This window comes from Puma concolor, chromosome B3 (genome assembly GCF_028749965.1).
Source record: "Puma concolor isolate L17-30 chromosome B3, mPumCon1.1.hap2, whole genome shotgun sequence".
NCBI lineage: Eukaryota > Metazoa > Chordata > Mammalia > Carnivora > Felidae > Puma > Puma concolor.
Window position 1 is genome coordinate 135,469,907 of NC_141672.1, and position 16,868 is coordinate 135,486,774.

The window sequence follows — 16,868 nt, forward strand, 5'->3', positions numbered from 1 at the left end:
CAGAGAAAGACAAAAATCATATGACTTCAGTCATATGACTTTAAGAGACAAAACAGATGAACATAAGGGAAGGGAAACAAAAAAGAATATAAAAACAGGGAGGGGGACAAAGCAGAAGAGACTCATAAATATGGAGAACAAACTAAGGGTTACTGGAGGGGTTGTGGGAGGGGGGATGGGCTAAATGGGTAAGGGGCACTAAGAAATCTACTCCTGAAATCATTGTTGCACTATAGGCTAACTAATTTGGATGTAAATTTTATTTATTTTTTTTTTAATTTTTTTTTTCAACGTTTATTTATTTTTGGAACAGAGAGAGACAGAGCATGAACGGGGGAGGGGCAGAGAGAGAGGGAGACACAGAATCGGAAACAGGCTCCAGTCTCCGAGCCATCAGCCCAGAGCCTGACGCGGGGATCGAACTCACAGACCGCAAGATCGTGACTTGGCTGAAGTCGGACGCTTAACCCACTGCGCCACCCAGGCGCCCCGGATGTAAATTTTAAAAAATAATAAATTTAATATAAAAAACCCCCCATAAAACTCCTAGAAGATAACACAGGAGAAAATCTAGATGATCTTGGACATTGTGCTTCCTTTTAGGTACCACAAAACATAAGATCCATGAAAGAAATCACTGATAAGCTGGACTTAATTAAAATTACAAAACAATTCTGGTCTGTAAAAGGCAATATTAAGAGAACTAGAAGACCAGCCATGGATTCGGAGAACATGTTTGCAAAGACACATCTGATGGAGAACTATTACCCAAAATGTATCAGGAACTCTTGAAACTCAATACTAAGACAAACCACCCAATTAAAAACTGGGCCAAAGTCGTCACCAGACATCTCACCAAAGAAGATATGCAGGTGGCAAATAAGCATAGGAGATTTTTTTCTACGTCGTATGTTATCAGGGAAATGCAAATGAAACCACCCATAAGATACCAATGCACACCAGTTAGAATGATCAACATCTGGCACAGGAACGACAGCGAATGCGATCAAGGGCTCTCGCGCACTGCTGGTGGGAACGCAAAATGGCATAGCCCCTTTGGAAGACAATTGCAGGCTTCTTACAAAACTCAGTATGCTCTGGTAAGTATCATCCAACAGGTATTGTCCTGGGCGTGTGCCCGAAGGAGTCGAAAACGTGTGTCCAGGGGCGCCTGGGTGGCTCGGTAGGTTAAGCATCCGATTCTTGGTTTCAGCTCGAGTCACGATCTCACGGTTTCATGAGTTCAAGCCCCACATCGGGCTCTGCGCTGGCAGCTCGGAGCCTGCCTGAGATTCTCTCTCTCTCCCTCTCTCTCTCTCTGCCCTTCCCCCACTCGTGCTGTCTCTTTCTCAAAATAAATAAATAAACTTAAGAAGATTAAAAAAAAAAAAGAAAAAGAAAACATATGTCCACACAAAATGCCGTACATGGATATTTAGGAAAGATTTACTCATAATTGCCAAAACCGGAAGCAATCAGGGCATGAGTGGACACATCAACCGGCACACACAGCCAGTGGCAAGCCATGAAATGACAGAAGGAAATTTTAAACGCGCATTACCCAGTGAGAGAAGCCAATGTCAAAAGGCTACTTACTGTACGATTCCAAGCATACGACATTCTGGAGAAGGCAAACTACGGAGATGATAAAAAGAGCAGTGGTTGGGGCGCTTGGGTGGCTCAGTCAGTTGAGCGTCCAACTTCAGCTCAGGTCACGATCTCGCGGTCCGTGAGTTCGAGCCCCGCGTCGAGCTCTGGGCTGATGGCCCGGAGCCTGGAGCCTCCTTCCGATTCTGTGTCTCCCTCTCTCTCTGCCCCTCCCCCGTTCATGCTCTGTCTCTCTCTGTCTTAAAAATAAATAAATGTTATGGGGCGCCTCGTGGCGCAGTCGGTTGAGCGTCCGACTTCAGCTCAGGTCACGATCTCGCGGTCCGTGAGTTCGAGCCCCGCGTCGAGCTCTGGGCTGATGGCCCGGAGCCTGGAGCCTCCTTCCGGTTCTGTGTCTCCCTCTCTCTCTGCTCCTCCCCCGTTCATGCTCTGTCTCTCTCTGTCTCAAAAATAAATAAACTTTAAAAAAGAGAGAGCAGTGGTTGCCAGGGGTGAGAGCGGGCACACGAGATGAAACGGCAGAGCTTAAGATATTTTGGGGGCAGCGAAGATACTCTGGGCATCATAATGATGGATGTATGTTCCCATGACTTTGTCTAAACCAGTACGATGCTCGGTCAGCAAGAGTAAACCCTAGGGTAAACTCCGGATTTTGGGAGATGATGATGCGTCAGTGTAGGTTCACCCACGATAAAAAATGTGCCCCTCGGTGAGCGACGTTGATGATGGGAGAGGCTATGTATGTGTGGAAGCAGGGAGGGGGTAAATGGGAAATCTCTGTCGCTTCCTCCCGATTTTGTCGTGGACCTAAAATTGCTCTAAAAAGCCAAGTCGTTAAAATAATAATAATAATAATAATAATAATAATAATAATAATACTCTAGTAATTGAACTACTATCCACTATTACTATTGTTTCGAAATCTTGTCTAGAACTTGAGAGGGGACCCCCGCCCCCACCATTGCCCTGGGACTGCTTCAGCTTCCCTTCCAACCTCCTGTTCCTGCAGCGGTGGGTAGGGATCGGCCAGCACTGTGTGGACACGTGGCCTGCTCTACCAAGTCCCGTCCACCCCCACCCCTTGAGGTGTTCAGATTACTGAAGACACCCTCAGCTATCTGAATTTTAAGGTTTGAAGGTCTACAGGAACTTTTTCTTGCTTCTTGGAGGAGGGGCCTGCGGAAACCACTGAGGCGTCTGGCAACGTTATGTACAAAAGCGTGTGCCCCCAAATGCATCAAGAGGTACATCTGGCGGGAGTGGGGACTAAGGAGGGCACGCGTCATGATGAGCACCGAGTGACGTATAGAATTGCTGACCCACTGTATCCTACACCTGAAAGCCATGGGACACTGGAATTTAAAATAAATTTTAAACAAATAAACAAACAGGGGCACCTGGGTGGATCTCGTGGTCTGTGGGTTCAAGCCCCGCGTCGGGCTCTGTGTGCTGACAGCTCGGAGCCTGGAGCCTGGAGCCTGCTTCGGATTCTGTGTCTCCCTCGCTCTCTGCCCGTCCCCCGTTCGTGCTCTGTCTTTCTCTGTCTCAGAAATAAACATTGAACAAAAATTAAAAAAAAAAAAAAAAGCATTTCACGGCATTCAAAAATAAATAACAAAAAGTAAATTTAAAAAGAAGGGAAAAAAAATGATGTACATTTCTTCCAGGCCTTTTATGGGTTATGCTGAGTGATGAATGTATTTTTGTTCCCTGTTTCAGCCAACGGTAATTGGATTAAAACACCAAATAGATAAATACAAGTCCACCAGTGCAAGGTGGCACTTAAGGCAATCTTAAAAACAAGAAACCCCACTGGTCGCTTTGGGAGATTGCTAAGGAACCATTCCTTTATTCTGAAAAATGATAAAGTAAAAAAAAAAAAAAAAAAAAAAAACAGTGTTTAATAAAATGTGGCCAAAATTTCCCTTTGCTTTGTGCTTAATAAGCATTGATCCAGCCTCAAGAAGTGTGGCTGAAATAGGCAGCCTGATCGATCTGATTCAGCGCATCGATCTCATTATGACTCCTGCCACGACAGGGCACACGACAAGGACTCTTAGAGTAACAGTACCAGGGACACTGCCCTAAGGAGCCATGGTGGCCACACAGATCTGTACCCTGGGTCTAGTTGGCTTCTCATGCGCAGCAAGGATGACCCTATAAAGACCCTATAAAGGACAAGGGAAGCAAGAGAAGAAAACAAGGGCAAAAGATAAGGACTTCTCTCTAAATCAGATTCATCCAGAGAGCACTCTTGGAGGTGAGATTTGTAGACGTGGCCCTAGAATGAGCAAAACCATAGACCCACAGGCGCAGAAAACGTTCGACGTGATTAAAAACTACGTCATGTCATCTTAGGATCTTCATCCCTAACATTGCTAGTATACAAAGCCAGGAGCACTAAAATGACAATACCAGTTAACAGGAAAGTAAGCAATAAAGACAAAAAATAATAAATTTGCAGATGTGGGACCAACGGCAGGATCATCGACAACATCGGCGTCGGCAACACGGACTCCTCACTGATGTACGTGCTCCCTCTGAACCAGGCGCTGGGCTACGTGCCGTATTGAATTCTGATGAACACCAGTTTTTATCCTCACCTCACATGTGAAGCAGCCAGTTACCCCAGATAGGTTAAGTGGCTTTCTAGTAAGTGGCAGACACGGGATTTGAACCCAACTGTGCCTGCCTCAAATCTTGCGTTCCTAAACACTAGGATGTACTCCCTCTATCAATTCCAATCACAGCCTGAGTAAGAAGTGGCAAATAATGAGGAAAAACTCTTGGCATTTTATTTCCAATGATAAAAAAAAAAAAAAAAAAAAAATCATTTCTTCCAGAAACGGGGCCGGCGCTTAATCGGTATTTGCCACATGCTATCAAGCTCATTTTCACAACGGTAATATCTATTTGACAACCAGGGATAAAAAGCGATATCCTCTGAAAGCGAGGCCACAATCCAGTTAAAATAAAAAACGTCTCAAGCAAGGTACGCCTTAATTTAATTTGGGTCTTGGAAAACAGCTTGCCCAAAAATGACTTTTGCAAGTCACGTAGAGTATTTCAATCTGTCATTCTATATTGACCTTCACAGGACGGAAATATATTGCACTAGACTTGCCAAGCTTATGACAATGATATTAAACTTGGTGATATTTTTTAAATCTTATTGTATATCCACTCTGCTTTTTACTTCACTGTGTATAATTCTTGAAAGCATGGATATTACCAAGCATTCTTAGATATATACCAGTCTTCTTGCTAATTAGAATTTATTGAGGTTGATTCAATAAATCACTGTAAAGGTAGAATGTTTGTTCAAACACGATGCGGACGATCCCGTATTCAGAAGAGTGGTCTCAGTATTTTGATGATGCCTAGCAGATTTGACTTTAAGGTTTTATGGAACTGTGTTTAAGATCTAGCACTCAGTTTATTAGCATTTGCATCTGCACGTAGAATTTGGAATAGCTTACTTTAATTAAATCTTACATCGTTGAGTATAAGTCTTCGATAATCTATCTGTCCTATTTCAATTTGCAACCTTCAATAATATCATAATAGAAATTAATCTTCTTTAATGGGGGTACCTTTCACTTTGCTGGCCAACGCGGAACTCAGGTCTGAGGGTACATTCTGCCCGTTTCACTCCATAGTCGGCATTCTTCACTAACATCCAGAATAATCAATTGCTTAAATAATTAACGATATGTCCCTTCAAAATAACATTTTGCTAATCTGTATTAGCAAACAGAAACATGGGGACATGCGGTACACATCATTATCATCTTCCGGAAAGGTGGAAACTTATACATGATGGTACTTTAGTATTTCTTACCCGGAAAGTTCAAAAACTGTAAAGTACTTTATAACTGCAAATAAAATAATTGAGCTCTTCTTGTCAGAGTGAAGACGCTCTTTTCCATGTTAATAGATGACACCAACCCCATTATCATCTGTTTGTGTTTTTTTAAAAAGGCTTCTGCATACAGATACGTATAAACATCAAAGGGAAAATGTTTTCTTTTTTCTTAATTTATTTTTTGTTTCCCGAGAGGGAGGGAGAGAGACAGCAAGTGAGAGAGAGGCAGAGGGAGAGGGAAGGAGAGAGAGAGAATCTTGACCTTGGGGCTTGCTCTCAGAGCCATGAGACCATGACCTGAGCCAAAATCAAGAGTCAGACGCTTCACTGACTGAGCCACCCAGGGGCCCAGAAGGAAAATATTTTCTACCCTAGAGTTTCAGTCCAACAGAGATTACCAGTAAACCAGCTGTATAAAATAAGAATATGTTTAGACTGCCAAGTCCTCCTCATATTTTTACAGCTAGCCATAGGAAGATGGGCACAACATATATGAGAAAAGAAACCAAGAAAGAAAAGGGTACAGAAAATAGGATGCCTGACACAAGAGACAGCTGAAGCACCTTACAACAACATACTTATGAAGGGACAGCCCAGAATGACAGGTGTGTCCAGAATATAAGGGCGGCTAGTTCAGAGGGAGGTCGATCAGGAGGTATGGAAAGATTTTTGTTTTAATTTTTTTTAATGTTTATTTTTAAGAAAGAGAGAGAGTGTGTGAGTAGGAGAGGGGCAGAGACAGTGGGAGACTCAGAATCCGAAGCAGGCTCCAGGCTCTGGGCTGGGAGCACAGAGCCTGACACGGGGCTCGAACTTACCAACTGCAAGATCATGCCCAGAGCCGAAGTTGGACACTTAACAGACTGAGCCCCCCGGGCACCCCTGGAAAGATTGTTTTTAGCTTTATGTAGTTTTATTTTTTATAATTTTTTGTTTTTTAACGTTTAGTTTTGAGACAGAGAGAGACAGAGCATGAACGGGGGAGGGGCAGAGAGAGAGGGAGACACAGAATCGGAAGCAGGCTCCAGGCTCCGAGCCATCAGCCCAGAGCCCGACGCGGGGCTCGAACTCACGGACCGCGAGATCGTGACCTGAGCTGAAGTCGGACGCTCAACCGACTGAGCCACCCAGGCGCCCCAGCTTTACGTAGTTTTTTTAAGTAGGCTCCATGCCCAACGTGGGGATCAAACTCACCATCCCGAGATCAAGAGTCACATACATCACCACTGAGGTAGCCAGGTGTCCCCTGGAAAGATTTATTTTTAAAGAAAGCCGTAGTACAGTAACTGAAGTATATGCTGTCTCAAGAGAAGTGTCAGAGATTGAGAGAGGATGTGGTGATGTCGTAAGTGGCTATCACTAGGAAGTGAAGTGAAAGAACATACAAAAAACCAAAAACAAAAAAGTAATTATTAACACTAGGGGAAACAGAAATTGTGCAAAACAAGAAATGTTTACTCCCTAGCGTGGCCCTCGATAGCATTTAGCGGTGATAATGCACACTGAATATTAATTTAAAAATTCTAACATAACTAGTGAACAAACAAGGGCATGGGTATTAGGGATAGACACACAAGTCTTGACCTTCTTTAGGGAAAGTCAATAGAGAATTTTCCAAACTAAAATAACACTAATACTAAGAAGGAAAAAGAAAAGAAGGAAGAAAATTTTAAAAAGTAACCGTACAAACGTGTTACTTACGGATAGTGAAGTGAATTCTCATAGACTTCAAGAGACATGTTGGAAACATTTGCCTTTAGGAAAAGGGAAATGGGAAGAAGGGCAGAGTCAAGTGTGAATATTCGTCACCTTCCAGAATTTAATGTTTGAAACGGTGATTGGTGTAACCTTCCCACACAGAATCTGCATTATAGATGAATGTATTTTATGTAAGAGGACGAAGTAGAAAATCCAAAGTTTAGTCTGTGGACAACCAGTCAAAGTTCAAACCATTCAGAATTTTTAATAAGCTATGCTCTCATTCCATCAAAAATGAAACGCATGCTTTCCGCCACATAATACAAGTTCCCTTTGTGACTAAAATTTCTAACATCGTACACGGTTTTAGTTCGCATGGGCATTTTAGCAATCAGTGAGCCCAGACAATGGGAGAAAAGCGTAGGAGCCAGGTTCTTCAATCGTGGTTTTATTTATTTATTTTTTAATTGTTTCGGATGTAAACGCCACCTCCAACGTGGGGCTCGAAGTCCCAGTGCCACGATCAACAGTTGCATGCTCCACGACGGAGCCAGCCAGGCGTCCCTAAACTTGGTTTTACCAGCGCAATGGAATCGTAACTTCCCGAATTCAATACACAACACAAAACATCGTGAAGTTTGAGGATCAGCAAGCCATCCACAAGGTCTACTTTCATTAAAATCACTTCATGTTATAAAGCCCGTGACTTCATCAGGTTTCAATCCTATGATGTGCAACAATACCCATTCAGCCGCATGTATTTGTGCACTTAATTCAATAACTAGACAGTGTTCATCAGGTATTCCTCCCACGGGGATTCAGGAATAAGTGATGTAGCTAAGGTGGCTGGCGTCTGTCTCAAGATTCTGCTCGTCCACTCATGAGATTCTACAGTTCTCCGAAAAAAAAAAAAAAATGAAAATTCCCTTACCTGAATTTTTGTCTTCCTCAGTCAAACCATATTCTCAAAATACGATCACTGGAAGGGTCTCTTTATTTCAAAGTGAAAAACCTCCTGGGGCGCCTGGGTGGCTCAGTTGGTTGAGCGACCGACTTCCGCTCAGGTCATGATCTCGATCGAGGTTTGTGAGTTCGAGCCCCGCGTCGGGCTCTGTGCTGACAGCTCAGAGCCTGGAGCCTGTTTCAGATTCTGTCTCTCCTCCTCTCTCTGCCCCTCCCATGCTCCTGCTCTGTCTCTCTCTGTCTGTCAATGTTAAGGGAAAACAAATTAATTCAATAAATAAATAAAAGTGAAAAACCTCCTTTCATTGAGGTACCGTTGATTAGAGAGAGAATAATAAGAAAATGGACACCTCCATAGTCATGCAAAGCCTTCTTTCCAGGGTATTCTTAACATAGCTTACTTGGAATCGAGAATTCATTTGCCTCCAGAAAGAATACTGCAATGGGGGAAAATGATCTTTTAGAAGTGTGTTTGGTGTTCCTGGGAAGCTATGGCTTATTTATTTTTTATCGACGATATTCACACGTGTGTATTTACACATGTAAATGTACTCAAGTCCTGTTTTGTGCGCTAATAGCGGGGTCAGTGGGAGCAGTCAGAAGTGTCTTTTCGAAAGGCGCACACTGAGTACTAAAACGTGTGCCCAGAGGCTTCGTGGAAGCTTATTTTCCAGCATAAAATTTGATATTTGATGGTATATTATGTTCTCATTCCCATCAACATTTTTTGCATGAACTGCATTATGCACAGCCAAGAATTTTTGGAGGTGTACTAATTAAATCTCATTTCTATGAACAATTTGCTGAAGGGTAAAATGCCGCCCCCACCCCCAATAAAGAGACTTTTTCTTGTGAGGTCACTTCAGCGTGACTCTACCAAGGCCTGTGAAAATAAAGAGCTTTGGGAAAATAAACTTCCTAAAACCATTATTTTGACACAAATACCACGCTTCAAAAGAGGCTAACCTGGACAGGCTGTTTCTTCGGCACATTATTCTAAATGGAAGACTTCCTCATTTTAAAAGAAAAGGGACTTTTCCGCAAATGTCCTTTTCTGAAACGTGGGAGAACAATTTCCTTTCCAAAGTAGGTTTCGCACAGTCTCTGTGATCACACCTAAATTATTAATTTGCTTAATCAGTGCATTCCCTTCCCAGAAATTGTAGAGGGAGCCTGGCCCTACTCCCTCCCCAAAATTCCACGCAATATTAATTAGTACATTTTTTATTTTAAAATGAAAACAATTATTAGGCGCAGTCCGTGCCCAATTCTCTTCTACAAGGTACAGGAGGCAAGCTACTTACATACAACAAACGACAACAGCAACAAAAATCAGGGTCTTTCATTACAGTTCACACAAAGGGATCCGGTCAGTAGCGCCACTGCCTATACAATCTGCTATTTCTAACTGAGCAACGATGGCCACCCACACCCCCAAACTCCCCACAAATAATTTCTCGAAGGTGTATAATTAGGACACCTGTCTCAAATGCTTTGATGGGCTTTTAGTTCATTTCTTGGGAGAAGGGCGCTGGCTGTTCCTGTTTTAATCAAAGCTACTTCGCCAAATTGCTTTGCGATCAGACCTCAGAATATTAGCAAAAGTCTGGCGCTGGCCTTGTCACCAATTTGAATATTAACGGCGATAGTTTTACAGCCGCTCCATTGTGAGTAACGCACTGAAACTCCCACAATTCAGCCATCATTTCTTTCCTTCCTCAGCTGGCCCTGGCCCTTGGAATGTTTGCGTGGTGTCACCGTGAATGTGCTCGGAGCAGAGTTATATGGCATCATTTGGAGAAACATTGCGTTAATAACCAGAGTTCAAGGGCAAAGGATATAAACGGAGCAAATTACAAGTCTGAACAGATATATAGCTTTTGCTAAAAGGGACACGGGCTGCCACTTTATTTACTGGGCACTGGTGCACTTGCCAAGGTGCCGAGACGCACGAAGGCATTTTTAAAGGACCACATCACAGCTTAAGGAAAGAACACACATTTTCAGACGGGAACGAAAGCTAGTGCAGGGATCCACGATTCTGAGTTTCCTAATGAGAGAATACGACTCGCCATAAAGTACCTTAAGTTCCTGGGGTAATTTCACAGATGATAATATCATTTTAGGTGTCACAACGGAGGGAAAGCGGAAGCCTGCTGGAAACCTGAATTCAGTAGATCATCCCAAACTGCCCCTTAGCCCGGTTTTGTCAGGCATTTCTTGCTAGGATTATTTTGACCAGGGGGTACCACCCTAGCGCAAAATGAACACCGAAAGGGTGATTTGTAAAAATGCTACATTTTGTTTTAATATGTTGACTAGAGGTATCTTAGTAATTAAATAAACGGGGAGCTAAAAATTTAAGAGGGGGGAGTAAAATCAATGTTTAGAAGAGAACAGAAGTACAACTTCACTAATAATCAAAGTAAAAACCAAAGAAATAATCATGCCCACCACATTGCCGCATGTTTTTTATTAGTCTTCCTGGTAACACTATGCATACTGTAAAACATGTGATCCAATATTTTCCTGTGCGTAGGGTTAAACGTTACCACTTTTTTTCTTTCTCTTCTTTTCTTCTTCTTCTTTTTTTTTTTTGTAAAGCAATTGGGAAATTATTGTAAAATTGTATCAAAGTGTTCATTCATGGCCTATTTATATTTACTCCACTTAAAAAGTTTATTTGAAAGTAATCCATTAATTTAAAACATGGAAATGTTGCCTTAAGATGTTCCTTACTGTATTATTTACTTTACCAAAAGCCAGAAGCGACCTAAGTATCCAACAACGAGGAAACGGTTAATCAAATGATACGTACATTCAAGGAAATATTATGCTCTTATTAAAACTGATTAATATGGTTATTTTCTACTAATATTAACGAGTACTTTTCACATAACATATGAAAAGAAAACCACAGGACTCAAATGAGTTCTTCTGTAAGTATTTAAGCTTACATAAAAGCAATTCTAGAAAGAAACACAAATGAATTTAATTTACGTGTGCTTTTTTCTTGGGGGGAGGGGGGCAGATATGCAGTCCGTGCTAGTGTGATGGGATTATTAAGTTTCTTAAATTTTTCAACTCTTACCCTGTGAAAATACAGTATTTAACAGGGAAACGCGTGGACCAAGGTTCTTTCTCCCCCTGACTCATCTTCAACCACAATGAGATAAAACACACCTCTGTGACAGGATTCAATTTCACTTACTGCTAATTTCAACATGGCTTCTATTTTCTTAATGGTTGTAGTTGCTAAGGCAGTAGGGATGGTGGCTATTCTAAAGCACAATGAAATTGAATAACATTCCCGTATTAAAAAAAACATAAAATCCCACTGCTTTCTCTCAACTACTTTGCTCTCAGAGGTAAAGAATCAGCTCATGGGCAGGACCGACTGACTTCTTGACAGGAGATGGCATTAGCTAGAGTGCTGCGGTTGTACAGGAGGAAATACTAAGTGAATGGACCTGTCCTTCTGTTGCCAAAGAGGAGTCGGGAGGATACAATAGCTCTCTCTACCAGCTCCATTTCCATGGTGGTTCGTGACATATTTTTTCCTGTTATCCCTCCGTCTGCTTCAATCCCTCCTCTCAACCTAATGAGTTTTTAAAAGGACACTTCTTAAATCCCATAGCCTGAAACAATGTGCTGTCATCTTTTTGCAAGGATAAACAAAACATATTCAAAGTGCTCATGACTTTTAAGGACGGAAAAGCTAGACAGATTATGAAAATTTTACACATTCTAGAGTGCAAAATTATCTCTAGAACACATTCTCGTATTTTATATTCTCTTTGAGCTCAAGCGGGTTTTTTTTTTTCTTTTTTTTAGCATCTGATATCCAATTGTCTTATATTTTTATCCGGAACAGACCCTCTGAAGTGCATTGTCTCCCCGCCTCCCTATTTTTTTTTTTTCTGTTTTGTTTTGTTTCTTGAAATCTATGTTCCATGATTTTACTGTTGCCTGAGATAAGAGAATGCAACTGTTCGGCTCTGATTTCATTTTTCCCCCCCTCAGATAACCGATAGGGCATCATTCACACAAATGACCAACAGGACTTGAAAACTGTTGGGGAGGCTCAGGGATTGCTCCGATGGCGACACGATTTGTCAAACATCGGCCCTAAACGAGGCGAGGCTCTGCGCCCTCCGCTTGCCCGGAATGCGTCTTCCTTTCCCCCACAGCGATATAATAGAAACTAATCTTCAAAATCTAAACATTCCGAGCCGGGTCCTTTTGTGCCGGCCTCTCGCTCTCTCCGCCCAGGGCCGGGAGCCGCGGAGCGCGCTCGTGTTTACACTCGCCAGCCCCCCGCTGCTCGGACCCGGGCCGGCGGACAGGCCATCCATCATCCGCCCTCCTCCCGCCGGGCGCCGCCGCCGCGGCCAATCGGGCGGCAGGTGGGGCGCACCTGGGGGACGGCCCGCCGCTCCCCTCGCCGCGCTTCGCCGGCTGGCCTTGCCCTTGCGGCCCCCCCCCCCCCTCCGCGTTCTCCGAGGCCGGAACCCGGCAGGTACGTTCGGCCCACGGCGACGGCGCGCGCGCCTGGCCCGCCGCTGGCGCCCAGGGCGGGAGGGGGCGGGGGGCCTGCAGGAACGTGGAGGGGACGCGTTCTCCCCGACTGCACACGCCTGCCTTGGATTGGCCTGCCCTCCGTGCGTGCGGATACACGGGCCCTCACTGGGTTTCGTCTCTAAACGAGTGGAAGAGTGAGAACGCTTACCTTTGGAAGGGACCACTAAGGGAGAAACACATTGGAGTGCTAACACTTCGTTGCCTCCGGTCTGTGCCTTTGAGAGCACGGACCCGTGGTGGAGTTTGCAAGCCCAAGGCTGAATTCAGCATGGCCCCGGGCGGACTTCAGGCGGCAATCCGCCCCCAGACCGAAGTGCACCGCATGAACACAGTGCTAGTAACTGATGTGCACCGGCTACACAAACTACTCCAAGCAAGAACCTAACCTGGATCTCAAGGGCCGTTTCAAAAAAAAAAAAAAAAAAAAAAAAAAAAAAAAAAAGCTTGTAACAATTCAAAAAAAAAAAAAAAAAAAGGAGCAGAGCTAATCTTAGTGCAATCACCTTGCCTTTAAGGACGGGGCTAAATTCCTTGGATCTTCTGAGAAGGCAGCCACACAAGTCCTGCTAACGTGGTATGGATTTTATAACTGGACTCCATTATTCCTTCTGGTGCGAAGGATCCAATACATGTACTTTATCCAGTAATTTGAGAACAACTGAGGACAAGCAGAATCCCCACCCCAACCCCCTCACGGTCCAAGAGTGTATCTATGTACATGTCAGTTACATCCAGGCAAGGCCTTGGGGGCGGGGAGCGGCGGTCAGCCCTACCAGGGGCTTCAAGGTTTTCCAGAAAAGCGTGTATCTACAAAATGAAAATAAAAATAAATAACAGCCACCACAGCAGTAAGCATCACCCCCAACCCCTCCACCCGTGGCTTCCTTCTGAATCATAAATCATGAAAGAGAGATCAGTGACTCCAGCTTTCCTGCCCTGAACAACTGGGACTGATAATGCCAAAAAGGAAGAGAAACAAACACGTGAGCCATACTGCTGCCAGAGGAGGGGCGCGCCTGTGAAGTTCCAGGTTTCTCATCTGTCTGGCGAAGAAGGGTCTCTGATCCTCAGGGTTGGTGGTTCTCAAACCTGGCTTGGCATGAGACTCACCTGGATTTGTGGGGCTTTGGGGCTTTTTATGTTTTGTTTTGTTTTTATTTTGGTTTTTGTTTTGTGTTTAATTAATTCCCACTGCCTAGAGCAGCATTCTGGTTCTACTGGCCTGGGGCGTGGTCTGAACAGAAGTACTTTAGAAAAACCTTCCTTGTCATTGGAATGCGCAGCCTTCCAGCTGCACATTCCAATACTGTTCTGTTTCATGGGATCCGTGGATAGGATTCATGGGCTATTACCCTGGCCTGTTTCGTGGGATACAACTGCCCCCCCCCCCGCCCCTCCCCGCTCAAACACACACAGTCCACACTGAGTTGACCGAGTCTCTTTTTTTTGGCCTTGCATCACTTACTCTTATTAGCATTCTGGTCTGTTTCTTCCAGGTGTTAGAAATTTGCCACCCCTCATTTTAACACCTTGATAGCAGGGTTGTTTATTATTATTATTATTATTATTATTATTGCATTTATGTTTTCATTATAATTTAAAATCCTGGCTTGGGGCAGGGTGGAGAGTGAGGGGATGCGCATTTTGCTTGCCAGGGGAACTTCGGAGCTGAAAACATTTTTTCCCTGAACTTGGGGAAAGTTCCTCCTCGCGCTCCAGTTTGGTTGGTCCGCTTCAGGCCCACCTGAGCGACCTGAGATTGCCTTCCTGAGTCCGGCTCCACACTTAGTATGAGCAGAGCATTCTTCTTGTTCACCAAAGTGGAACTGGAATTTCTCTTTCCCTGCGTTTTTCTCGCTCTCCGTGGCCAGCCGTGCTGCATTTCTGGATTATGTTGTACACTTTTCCTTGAGAGATAGATGATCTGTTCTTTGATTAGACACCCTGACCTTTTACGGGCGTTGATCATTGATCTTGATCTGGGCTGGATAGAAAGCTCTTGACTCTGAAAAGTTACTCTGCTGCCAGCACCACAGGGAAATTCAATTTCTGCATCCGTGTAGCCACGGCAGTAGGAGCTCCTCAATTAGGATTTCTCTTGTTATGATTTTACTTTTATTAAGCAAGCTGCAGCCTCTGTTTTCCAGCCCTAGCTTTTAGTTACAGTAATCAATTTTTCAGTGTAACTGGCTGTAATTGTTGGCTTGGATATTAAGCTTTCATGGGCTTAGACATAGTGTGTTCCCATGAAGGGGCTTCTCCATACCTCGCAGACAGATGGGTAATAATAGCATACATTAATACCTCCACATTGGTTTATGTGTGTTTGACCACAGTGCAAGCGTAATTATTTTTGCCCAGTAAAAGCTATTAGAGATCTATTTGGTAGGTTTTACGATCAATAGCTCCTGTGATATTTGTGTAGCAGCCACAGAATAATCAATTGAAGGTCATATAAAGTAAATTACCATCCTCCTATAATGATTCTTTTTTCGAGATGAGAATTGGGTTTTATTATTTTATCAGGAGCCTCTCAGCGATGCATGCTCTGTCTGTTTGAGAAAAAGAGATATAAAAGTTGTGAGCGCGGTGTTTTGAACACGGTATTAATATCCATTACTGGAATTTATGTTATTGGATTATTGAATTAGTGGATTCACACTGGAATTCCTTCAAAACCCTTTCTTATGTACTCAGTGACACAGTTAATAACAGTCGGGAGCAAATGGACGTCTTTTGCTGCATGGTGGAGTGAGTCACTTTGCAAAAGTCAATCTTTGTAGCTGTCTCTTTAAAGCAAATTTAGAGTTGGTTAAATGTGTTATATTGACAGTGTGACCGAGCTTCTCTCTTCAAACCTTTTTGGAGAGTGACTGGTGAACTAAGCAGGAGATAGAGTCTGGGATGCTGAATACTCACGCGCTGTCCACCAGCATCTCAAGGTGAAACTGGGGGTGAGGTGGAGCCTGGGGAGGGGCTCGGGGCACCTGCCTTCCAGAGGGGCGGGGGCGGGAGGGCGCTCTCCATCACCGGGGATGCCTACCCTGGATTTCAGACCTGCACTGCGAGCCGGAGCGATGGCTGTGTCTCTCTAAAAGATTGCAATTTGCCGACCGGAGGCATGCAATCCCCCAACTGTCTTAAAGGGACCCATTTTCAGAGTTTAGCCTTTCTTTTTGTGGGTGCAATCCGTTGTGCACTGAAAAACTGCAGCCACAGTTGGATAATTGCAGGCACAACAGGCCACAAGGGGCCTCTTTGCTCCAAATTTTGTACCTGCAACTAATTGCACTTACAGAAAATGGGAGTGTGGTAGGAGCTTTTTTAAAAATTGGGGCCAGTAAATTCTCCATGGAGGGAAGAGGCAAGGAGAGAGACAATTACTCACTTTCTTAAAGACAAAGGCAAGTAGAGACATCTTTTTCTTCACACATTCCATGTAGACTGTGGCGCGTGGTTTGGGGAGCCAAATACTAGGCACCACAAGTACCCTGATCATTTGGGACATTGCCTGGCAATCAGTATGGGACATAATATGTTGCAAAGTACAGGAGAAAAGATATTGGTGGGTATCTTGGTAAGACTACCAAGTCCGGTGATAAATTGACGAAGAGTTTTAGAACAAATGGCGAAAGGCATTTTCTTTCCTTTAGAGAAGTGGTTTTTTTTTCCCCCCCTTCTAAATTTTTTTTTTAACGTTTATTCATTTTTGAGAGACAGAGAGAGACAGAGCATGAGCGGGGAAGGGACAGAGAGAGAGGGAGACCCAGAATCGGAAACAGGCTCCAGGCTCTGAGCTGTCGGCACAGGGCCCGACCCCGGGCTCGAACTCACGAACTGCGAGATCATGACCTGAGCCGGAGCCGGACGCTCAACGGACTGAGCCACCCAGGCGCCCCTAGAGAAATGGTTTTTTTTTTTTTTTTTTCAAAGTTTATTTATTTTTGGGACAGAGAGAGACAGAGCATGAACGGGGGAGGGGCAGAGAGAGAGGGAGACACAGAATCGGAAACAGGCTCCAGGCTCTGAGCCATCAGCCCAGAGCCCGACGCGGGGCTCGAACTCACGGACCGCGAGATCGTGACCTGGCTGAAGTCGGACGCTTAACCGACTGCGCCACCCAGGCGCCCCGAGAAATGGTTTTTATTGCTGT

The 16,868-nt window shown here is 44.1% G+C and overlaps 1 long non-coding RNA gene across 1 annotated transcript in view; it reads right to left on the reverse strand.

Annotated features, from left to right (window-relative positions):
• The window catches only part of LOC147580402 (uncharacterized), an 86,865-nt gene extending 71,550 nt beyond the window's left edge, over positions 1-15,315 (reverse strand). Inside the window, exons 1-2 of the long non-coding RNA XR_015252870.1 lie at positions 15,184-15,315; positions 12,864-13,522 (exon numbers count right to left, since the gene is read on the reverse strand). This is a non-coding gene — a long non-coding RNA (uncharacterized LOC147580402). The remainder of the gene's footprint in view (positions 1-12,863; positions 13,523-15,183) is intronic.
• Positions 15,316-16,868: the final 1,553 nt, after the last annotated feature.